Source organism: Mytilus trossulus, chromosome 11, assembly GCF_036588685.1.
Source record: "Mytilus trossulus isolate FHL-02 chromosome 11, PNRI_Mtr1.1.1.hap1, whole genome shotgun sequence".
NCBI lineage: Eukaryota > Metazoa > Mollusca > Bivalvia > Mytilida > Mytilidae > Mytilus > Mytilus trossulus.
In genome coordinates this window covers 29,165,365-29,177,436 of record NC_086383.1, presented here as the reverse complement: position 1 = coordinate 29,177,436, position 12,072 = coordinate 29,165,365, and positions in this window count along the sequence as shown.

Genomic DNA, 12,072 nt, shown 5'->3' with positions numbered 1-12,072 from the left:
TGTCTAATTTCTGATTTATCCAACGTGTAAGTGTTCTACGAATTCTTATCAGTTTTTACTGAACAATAAACTGATCAAAGATATAAAGCATTGTTTAATTTGCATACCCACGTTTCGTCTTCAAAATACTCGTAAGCCAAACAATTACAAAGTTGAAGAGCATTGAGGATCCAAAATTCTAAAAGTTGTACCAAACACGGCTAAGGTAATCTACAAAATGTATGCCTTGGATAAGAACATCCTAAGTTTTTCAAAAAATTTAAAGTTTTGTAAACAGCAAATTTATAAAAATGACCACATTATTGATATTCATGTAAACACCGAAGTGTTGACTACTGGGCTGGTGATACCCTCGGGGACAAAACGTCCACCAGCAGTGGCATCGACCCAGTGGTGTAAATAGTTATCAAAGATACCAAAGTTATAATTTAGTACGCCAGACGCGCGTTTCGTCTACATAAAACTCATCAGTGTCGCTCATATCACAATATTTAAAAAGCAAAACAATTACAAAGTTGAAGAGCATTGAGGAGCCAAAATTCAAAAAAAGTTGTACCAAATACGGCTAAGGTAATCTATGCCTGGGATAAGAAAATCCTTAGTTTTTCGAAAATCTCAAACTTTTGTAAACAGGAAATTTATAAAAATGACCACATTATTGATATTCATGTCAACACCGAAGTGTTGGCTACTGGGTTGGTGATACCCTTGGGGACGACACGTCCACCAGCAGTGGCATCGACCATATGGTGTAAGTAGTTATCAAAGGTACCATGATTATAATTTAGTACGCCAGACGCGCGTTTCGTCTACATAAGACTCATCAGTGACGCTCATTTCAAAATATTTAAAAAGCCAAACAATTACAAAGTTGAAGAGCATTGAGGATCCAAAATTCTAATAAAAGTTGTACCAAATATGGCTAAGGTAATCGATGCCTGGGATAAGAAAATCCTTAGTTTTTCGAAAATTTCAAAGTTTTGTAAACAGGAAATTTATAAAAATGACCACATTATTGATACACCGAAGTTTGTTTTTTCTACCATAACACAATTTATCTAGACCGTATGCTTTTTCAGTGACAGAAAAAACATCTAGAGAATGATACAAATATATGACCTTCTAACAACACCCAGCAGCTACGCACACATGCACTTACAAGTACTGACTGAAATTGTGTCGAGATTTTATGTTTGGTTGACGACCACACGCAAAGTGTGAAAAAGGCCTATAATATTCTTTTGTATAATATTAACATCGATGAAAACATACTGACGAGTGTATTGGTACAAAGATATAACAAGCGAAAAAAAACCAACCAAATATTGGATAGTTTATTGTCGAGATGTAATTCCAACTGTATGTGGTGGTGTTTAATTTTTTTTGTGATTGTTCAACCCTTGTAAATAGTTAAGAACATTTCAAATCTGCCTTTACATGTTCAAGCATATTGTGATGTGAACGATGTGAATGTGCATTTCAACAACTTACCCAGCCCTTACTAAATAAAATTGAGAATGGAAATGGGGAATATGTCAAAGAGACAACAACCCAACCATAGAAAAAATAACAGCAGAAGGTTACCAACAGGTCTTCAATGTAGCGAGAAATTCTCGCACCCGGAGGCGTCCTTCAGCTGGCCCCTAAAGCATACAAATTCATGATGACGTTATGCAAACCAACTGTATGGTGCAGTGAAGAGTTTATTGAGATAAATTAAATAGTATTTTTGTACAGTAACTATTTTTAATTAACATTGACTGTTCTTTAATAATTTCATCGTCTTTCGCATACAAAGATGCAAATGTGGTTCACCACCTGTTTTTCCAATGCAAACCAAGTGGCACCTCTATGAATGTCCATACCAAGATTGCCTCGCCCACTTATCGGGTGATTATTGTTAAGGTTCCAGTTCGAGTACGGCATAACTGTTCCATCATCAAACGTCCAATCCCCATTTAATGCTATACTGTCCGTACCTTGCATACAAACGTGGCCTGTAGATAGGTTAGCTATTCAAAGACAAACAGTTCATAATATAATGATAAGATAAAAGTGATAATGCAGAGTTGATAGACTGCCATGCAATTGCACTTGTTAAGATGTCTTCACAAAATACCATATTAATGATGTCTTTGCACTACATCCGTTGTATATGCATTGATTGATATGTGGATACAGGCATGCTAGAAGACCATAGTTTAGTTGATAGTGATTGAGTGATTTATCTAGTCTCTAGAGCCTCTGAGAGTACCAATTCAAGTTTAATAGTACATTGTGTCATTTGTCCTAATGTAAGTTATTCATGTGCATCATGACGATCTTATTAATCTATCCATATATAACTAATTTGTACTGTATGCTGTAACTTTTTGTTTTCACATTATTGTTTTTTATAGTTCGTTCTTATGTTGTACTGTTATACCACTGTCCCAGGTTAGGGGAGGGTTGGGGTCTCGCTAACATGTTTAACCCTGCCACATTATTTATGTATGTGCCTGTCCCAAGTCAGGAGCCTGTAATTCAGTGGATGTCGTTTGTTTATGTGTTACATATTTGTTTTTCGTTCATTTTTTTTACATAAATAAGGCCGTTAGTTTTTTCTGGTTTGAATTGTTTAACATTGTCTTATCGGGGCCTGTTATAGCTGACTATATGCGGTATGGGCTTGCTCATTGTTGAAGGCCGTACGGTGACCTATAATTGTTAATGTTTGTGTCATTTTGGTCTTTTGTGGATAGTTGTCTCATTGGCAATCTACTTTTTTATATTAGGTGAAGAGAAGGAGGTATATTCGCTTATCTCATTAACAGCGCAACATAATATATGTGTCGGCCTAAAATCAGAGGCATGAATTCAATGGTTTCGTTAGTTGTTGTTTATCATATGTGTGTCTTGTTTATTTTGATTTTCTCATAAATTAGGTCGTTTAAGTTCCCCGCTAGAAATATTAAATATACGAAAGCGTTTTAGGAAAGGACTACAGAAAACTGGATGTTGACCTATAGTTGTTTAAATCCCCTTCATTTTTTATATTGAAATCTTATCACATCTAATAAATGAATTGAAGTATTAGATAATGATGAATAAAAAAAAATAGATCATGTGATCGTCTTGGCAATTAGACCTCTATATACTTATTATTTTTTATATTAACATATAAGTATTTATATACTATTTTAAAACTAAATAACAGACAGCTGACGGACACCTACGGGTGCGGTAATACTCGCTTAATTGAAGACCTATTGGTAGATTTCGGCTGTTGTTTGCTCTATGATCGGGTTGTTGTCGCTTTGACACATTCTTCATTTCTTTCTCAATTTTATTACAATAAAAGTATACAATAAATAATGGCAATCCTATGATTTTGACCCGTGTATATATTAAATAATAAATACACCGTTTGGTGGTGTGCCTGTCAGATGAGGAACGTACAGATATGGTCAAAGGTAACCGGTGAATATATTGTGTTATTGGTATCGGATTCGACCAGAAACTTGTTAATAAATGGCAATATTAATTATGTGGAAATTAAAAGGGTCTGGAGTTCTGTAATTTTTAATCAACACAATTGACCTATATTAGCTTTACATAAAATTGAAATCTTTGATTTGTCGTTTTTACCCCATGACAGCTAACAAACTCGACCGCGTTACTTTAGTATTATAGATATGTTCTGGACCATGTGAGTATTTGGACCATATGCGTATGGTCATGACCATATGCGTATACTCATATGGACCGACCATACGAGTATGATCTGACCGTACGCGTATGGTCAGACCATATGAGTATAATACTCGTTTGGTTATTAACGGGCTGGACCATATGAGTATTTTGACCATATAGGTATTTTGTTATAATAACATTCAAAACTTTCAGTAATACACAAACTCTATCTAAAAAAAACAATGATGGTAACATGACAGCGTATTTTTTTTATAATTCAAATACTACGTAAAATTAAACATTAAATTAATGTCATAGTTAGCTTTCATCCCTAATTACATTCTTGTATGTAGGCTCTGGGTGACATTTACTTCCACACGGTATCATAACTTTTTTGCATTTGCAAGTCTTGGTTTTGCACGATCCTTTTTATTTACACCTTTTGTTTGCGAGTGAAAAGCTAGCCTTATTGTAGCTACGTACAGTGATATGATATCGAGGTATTGGGCCATTCCGATATGTCTACGATGTTTTTAAAAAGCTATAGATCTCAAATATCGTACTGGAATACACCATATTCACAGGAAACATTAAATAAACTATGTTTTTTTGCAGTGCCTTCAAATCTTGAGTAACAGTTCAAGAAATTTAAGTTACTCGTAATAAACAAAGATCGGAAATGACCATCGGTTATGACCATCGGTATAAAATGTGTTTATAATAGTTTTCGCATAGTAAAATAAAATCAAATCAAATTTGGAAACTTATAATTCTTATTTAGCTTATTTTTATTATGATATAATAATAAAATCTTCTATTTGACAGCGTCTTTTTAATAGACGTGTTAGAAAAGTTGATACTACTGCTGGCGCTCGTGTTGGATGAAGATATTAATACAATATGATATACATAGTGCGGTGACTGAAGGTAGATTTTTTGGATTTTAATCTCCCCACCGAACACACACCTATATAATATATCATTGGAAAGAGGAAATCGTGTACTATAATAATATGCCTGTCGTCAGGACTTTGTATGGTCACAACTTTTTTTAAATTGAGGTCAAAGGTTATATGTGAAAATCTGTGAAAATTTGGGAGGGTTTCAATTTTGACATTTTATTCTATTTCTAAACTCTACATAAATACAAACGATACTGTTTTGGCTTTATTAATGTTTGTTATTATACATAAACCTTAATCATTAAGATTTATTTTATCAACAAAATCCTAAAACGACGTTTTATAAACAAAACTTCAAAAATTAAGTTTTCAACCTATAAAATGTTTAGAGCACCTGAACCTTTTGAAAAATTTCAATTTCAGGTAAAAATCAAGTGTCATGCAGGACAATACTTTAAAATTATTTTTTTTAAACTATCATATTGGGTGAGGTATCAAATCAAAGCAATAGAACACTACAGTCAAATATGACCTCAAATTGAATTTCGGATACTTCCAGTTTTATCATAGACTATTCGTTGCTTTTGTTTTTTTTCACAATTATTACTGCTTTCATATAATATTATCTTTTGTTGCGTATTTTACTCTGGTTAATATCTATAACATTATAAGTTTTGTATCTATATCCCCCCTGTTTTCCTTGCAACGTATTTTAAAAGTATTCCATATAAAAAAAAGAAGACGTGATATGATTGCAAATGTGGCAACCCTCCAAATGAGACATAAATTACCAATACGTCCCGTATGGGCTTCAACAATGAGTAAAATTTATACTGCATAGTTTCACAAAATGAATATTGTAAAACAAAAGAAAAATCTCTCGACCTGATTAATGTACAAAATGAATAAGAAACAAACAAATATAGTATATAGAAACATACGACAAACACTGCATTACTGTCTCGTGACTTGAAACAGACACAAACAGAATGTGGCGGGGGTTTGACTTTTTTAAGGGCACGCCAACACTCCCCCAACCCGGGGGCTGGGACCATGTGTATCAGTTCAACCAGCTCTATACCTAATCAACCGTTATCTCCATCATTTTCATTTTCACCAACCGTCACAAGACATGTTTTTAATATTTCTACACATTTCACTCATGGCCACAGGTATGCACATGAAAGGTTCTGTTCAAAGCAAACACGTTATTTTGAGTTTTCCTTTTCAAGTACAGACAAGATATTGTTGGAAGTCCGAAGACATTTGTTCCCAAAGAAATACCAGCTTTAACCCATCCCTTTCAATTCATCCAAGATTTTACAGAGATCTTAAATGGGGTTATATACATTTTCATGGATCTACAATCTGTCGATACCTGTAACTTGGCATTGCACACGAGCATGTTCTTCTCTGGCTGTTTATGACGTCTTTACACTAAATCCATTGTATGTTGGATGTGTACGGATTGAGTGCTTAGTCTTAGAGGCATGGTTTTTTAATTAGTTGTTAGTGGCTTTGAACTAGCTGTCAGATAACTGCGAGTACTCTCAGATCTGTGCATTGTGTCTTTTTTTGTCGGGATGTATAAGTACCCTGCCACGTCCACTTGTATTTTTTTGTCTATCTGGTGAGTTAAGCCTTTTTCAACTGACTTTTATAGTTCGTTCTTATGTTATACCACTCTCCAAGGTTAAGGGGAGGGTTGGTATCCCGCTAACATGTTTAACCCCGCCACATTATTTATGTATTTGCCTGTCCCAAGTCAGGAGCCTGTAATTCAGTGGTTGTCGTTTGTTTATGTGTTACATATTTGATTTTCGTTCATTTTTTACATAAATGAGGCCGTTAGTTTTCTCGTTTGAATTGTTTTACATTGTCTTATCGGGGCCTTTTATAGCTGACTATGCGGTATGGGCTTTGCTCATTGTTGAAGACCGAACGGTGACCTATAGTTGTTAATGTGTGTGTCATTTTGGTCTTTTGTGGATAGTTGTCTCATTGGCAATCATACCACATCTTCTTTTTTATATTAAGATGACATCCATATGCTTGTCTGCAAAGATGATGGGGAAACATTGTGCATGAGACGTACACACTACTCTTGATTTCGTTCAATTTCATGGTTGGCAACACATTAGATAGCATCGCACTCTACTTTAAGAAGCATAAAATCCATTGGCATTCAATATTTCAACAAGTTGTTTCGAATCAAACTCATGGTACATTTGTAAAGCCAATCCTAAATGAAAAGGAGTAAAATAAAATGGCCACACAAACGGTTGACACAACTACGCAATTTCTGTGATGCCATTTCCTGAGAATAGTCTTGGCTATGCAGTTTCATCGAGTTACCATAAAATTAATTGCAATAAAGACGAAGGCATTGACTGAATTGAAGAAGAAGGAGACAATTCTTCCGAAGTTTTGTATATTTCTGTAGAGTTTGTAGAGATGTCTTTTCTATTGTATACTTGCAGCGGAATGACATATATCTGTCCGTTATTTGTGTCTTTTACATTTGACATTAAAATTTTGAATTCAGTTTTCAATTGACTAGCAGCTGATATGGCATCTCAAATAGTTATTTTGCTACAAAATATTGTTATATTTGCCTTGAACTTGTTGAAGTTGTTTGACAACTGTATTTCTATAGAAATCAATGAGTTTAGACTGCATTTTACAAGTAGAATATTTTAAATTAGAATCAGCTGGAAGAAAAGATCTACAACTAAGTAAGATATTTATCTAGTAACGGTGTCATGAGGAATGACCATTACATCGTTGTCAATAGCCAAATTACAATTAGTAAAAGCAGTATCGTGATCTGAGATATCTGCTTTTTTTTCGTTTTTAGCAAATAATTTGTAATGCAACCAAAATGACAGAGTGCTTGAAGTTTAAAAGATGGACGGGAAACTATTTCAACTTTAACTTTAACTGACACGGTTAAAACATTCTTAATACGCTCATCTGATTCAAACTTGAGTAGTTTTTGATCTTTCTAAAATGTTTTGTTGCAACAAAATATACAAGCGCTCTAGTTGAACGACTGCATTCTAGAACGCGTACACATACCCGAAACTGACGAACAACAGTCCGATATTTGTATGTCGTCATTAAATAGCAGATTAGAAGCTTCCTCGCTCTAAAAGGGGGAAAAAATATGTTTACTTGTGTAACTTTTGTAGCATGAACAATGATAAGCAGCCTGCACGGACTCCTGTAAATTAACAGCTTTCGCATGAAACATCTTGATGTTCACCTCATCTAATCTTTTATTCAATGCAGGTACAAAAATCGACTATCCTTTACTGGTAAATTGACTCAAAATTTCAGTCCATTTTTTCTTTTCTTTGCATAATAAGCACTGCATAAAATTTAACAACTTTTGTCTTTTCTTTGGACTTAATGGAGCAAGTTGCAACTGACTTGACATATCACGGAATATTTATTGAAACTATCCGTCAATTATTTTGATTTTACATTAGACTTTTCTGACAAAGTATATTTAATGTTTTATAACAAAAAATCATAGAATACAAACACATACAAACAAAGAATGTAGCATATATCAGTGCAAATATGTGTATATAATAGCGAAAAAGGTAGTAATATCATATATCAGTTGAGAGCAAATTATTGACTAAAGCACAAAATGTGACGGAAGGCAAGTGATTAAGTTCCGTGTTGAAATAGAAGTTTTTTATTCCATTCTTTTTTCATTAATTTCTTAAGGTTTTTTTTCATATTTTGGTTCCGAAATTTTTATCACTGATTAGTTTTATGAAATACTATATGCTAAAATTATTATGGGATAATTTTTATTACTACTATAAAGAAGAAACTAAAGTTTGTGTCTGAATTTGCAATCAAAATTACCTCAATTTTTAACAGTCTAAACTTCGCAAATTTTATAGATTTTAAGAAAATGAAATACTAAATAGAATATTTCGATATATGAAAATAGCTTCAGGAAAAACTATTTCAGTTAAATGTAAGCAAACATACACAATTTTTCATTTTGAAAAAGGGGGGTTGAAACTCTCCAATGTACTACTAGTCATTAAAACGACTATTTAGAAAAAATGTGACCGTACGAAATTCTGACGACAGGGCAAAAACTAAAGAAGACATATTTGTCTTTAAGTTAAGACCATTTTCAGCCGTGTGTTATTTGGGGAGATTAAACTCGTGATCTAGACGACTTTTTACACTTCTGTCACCGCACTAACAGGGGTCATCTCTAAAAGTTTAAATACTCTCTCATGTTTTGTTACCTGTATGGGTGTGTTTGATACCGTTGATGTTTACCTGCAGCAGTTTTTTTAATAAATAACACAGAAGGCGATCAAATATCATGTAAAAAAAGTAAAATAGTTTAAATTTTTATATTTTTTTTATCAATTATCATATTTATCTTGTTTTACGTTTTGTAAACAAATGGAAAAAAGGGCATAGTCGTATAACGCATGACTTCACATATTTACGTTTTTATATTAAATTGTTTATTAATATATTCTTTTTAAGGACACTGATAATAGAACAGCTGAAAGTAAATTAAAAAGATAGAAAAAATAATTCAAAACAAATAGCAGAAACAAATATAGAAACATTAAAATTAACCCCTAACCCCCTCCATCCTCACCCCAGGTCAACTCTTATAAGACCAGAAAACAGGGATTATGATTTCTGTTTCGTTTAACGTTTATTAATCAAGCATCTTTGATAAGATGGAAGCTTTTTACTTTCAATTTTTTTTTTAAAACCAAGTTTGCAAGCTATTGAAAGAAAATGATAAAATACAATTCGTCTCAATTAATTGAATAAGAAGAATGGAAACAGGGATTATGTCAGAAAAACAACAACCAGACCAAAATATTTAAAACAACAACAGGGTCTTCAACAAGCGAGAAATCCCGCATCCAGCGGAAGTTTTGAGCAGGCACCGAATACCTTATGTATACTAGATCAAGAAAATGGACGCCACTTTACACTTCGAAACACAGAGATGATGTTTTCCGTAGCTACAAATTCACACCCTTTAACGGCTTTCAATACTGTATATATTTTCAATCGACCCTTCGTGTAAATTAACATTCATTTGCATTTACGATTTCAATGGTTTTTGCATTTTGCAATTGTCAACACAAAACTTTATATGACCTATAAATGAACAATATTGCATCTTATCTAATCTTATATATATTTTTAGATTTTTCAGAATAATTTTAGATTCTTCAGATTTCAAATCAATGCAATAATTCAAACGAAAATAATGAGTAAATCACACCCTATATATATATAATTCAACCATAATTTCGTTTGAATTATTGCCCACAAAATCTTGTATTTACGTTGGCATATAAGCATCATGCTTTTATCTTATGAACAAGGAATATTTAAAAAAAAAAATGTTTCATTATAATATATTGGGAAACAAAATCGTCATTAAATGAGAATAAAACAATAGTTTGAGTCTCCTAGGAGTTAAGGCGAAGACATAGTGAATTTGCAAGTCATTTAGCATTTGTTGATTCTGAAAAGAAAATAGAAACAAGCATTGTCCCCCTTTTCAACGAAAAATAATTAAGATTTTTTTTTTAATAATTTAAATATATTCCTTTAATCAAATAATACCAATTGCATGTGTGAATATACTTTTTTTCAATATTCCACGTGATTAGTTTTAAAAGTCACATACAATGCGTATGTCTTGCTAAAAATAATTACGCCTTACAGTGGTATCAAACACATCCATACAGGTAACAAAATATGAGAGAGTATTTAAACTTTTGGAGATGACCCCTATATATCATATCGTATTAATCTTCATCCAACACGAGCGCCAGCAGTAGTGTCGACTTTTCTAACACGTCTAATGAACTGTCATCCCATATGAATTGTTTTTAAGCTTAAAAGTAAACTGTAACAGAGTGTAAAAGATTGTTAATTACCCCGACCATACGCATAAGGTCCGACCGCACGCGTATGGTCAGACCATATGAGTACATACCCATATGGGTATGACCATACGCGTATGGTCCAATTACTCATATGGTCCGGAACAGATATATATATCTATATATCATACAAATAATTTGAGTTGCATAGGCGTTAAAGATCAGCTTTTTAACAGGAATACTACCACATGCACACTTTTTTCAAATGTACATGCTACTTATGATGCTGTTACCATACCGAATAATAATTTTAAAATTTCGAATTGGTTTTTAGTATATTAGTAATAGTTCGCCCGAGTAGAGTCCCTAATTCTCAAAATACCTGTGTAGATATTTTGAAAATATATAATAACATGGCGAGTCGTAAACTGCATGCTGAATAGAAAAACTAGGACACCAGTAGTATTCCTCTGTTCGAAAATCCTAAATCGATTGAGAGAAAACAAATCCGGGTTACAAACTTCCACCGAGGGAAACATATCAACTATAAGAGGAAAACAGTGAATTAATTCAAAACTAGTAGTTCTATAGAATTTTCAGGAATATATCTAAGCAGCAACAACACAAATCAATAGCAGGAACATCATATCATTTATGGCATTATTATTAGGGACATTTAAAAAAATGATTAATGCTTAGTTTTACTTACAAGTAGCTTGAACAATATACCGTTGTTTTTCCTCGGAGTCTACTCTTATTAGTTCTGCTCCAAATGATTGACATTGTAATTTCAGTTCATCGAAGTCGGTTTGAATTGGACCATTGATATTATAACAAAGATTCAAGGGTTCGTAATAAACAAAATTATCCCAAGGAGGACATCTTCTTATACCTGAAAGAGACATACTATTAACAGTTGGGTTGAACAAAATAATCATAATAGAAGAAATATCTCCCATGATCTATATACATTAACAGATTGTGGAGTAGAGAACTTGGCGTACCTTTATCACACACAAGTTCGCTGAGGGTTAGGAAATGTAAGCATTGACTGAAATGTTAGGTTTAGTATATCCTAGGCATAGAATACCTTATATTAGCTGTATTTCGTACAATATTTTGGGTCATATAGCTCTTAAACTTTGTACATTAAAACTATTTGAACGTCACTGATGAGTATTATGTAGACGAAACGCGCGACTGCCGTAACAAAAAATCAGCCTGGTACCTTTGATAAATATTTACACTATCAGGTAAATGCTTCTGCTGATGAACATGTCGTCCCCAATCGTATCACCAGATCAGAGGTCAGCAATTTGGTGTTGACATGAATATCGATAATATGGTCATTTTCATAAATTTGCGGTCGGTAAAAGTATGATTTTTTTTTCGAAAAACTAAGATTTTTCTTATCCCAGGAATGGATAACCTTAGCTATATCCGGCACAATTTTATTGAAATATAGGTTATACATGCTCTTCAACTATGTACTTGTTTGGCTTTGAAACTAATTAATTTGATCTGAGCGTCACTGATGCGTCTTATGTATTCGAAACGCGCGTCTGGAGTAAGAATTTAAAAAGCTGGTACATTTG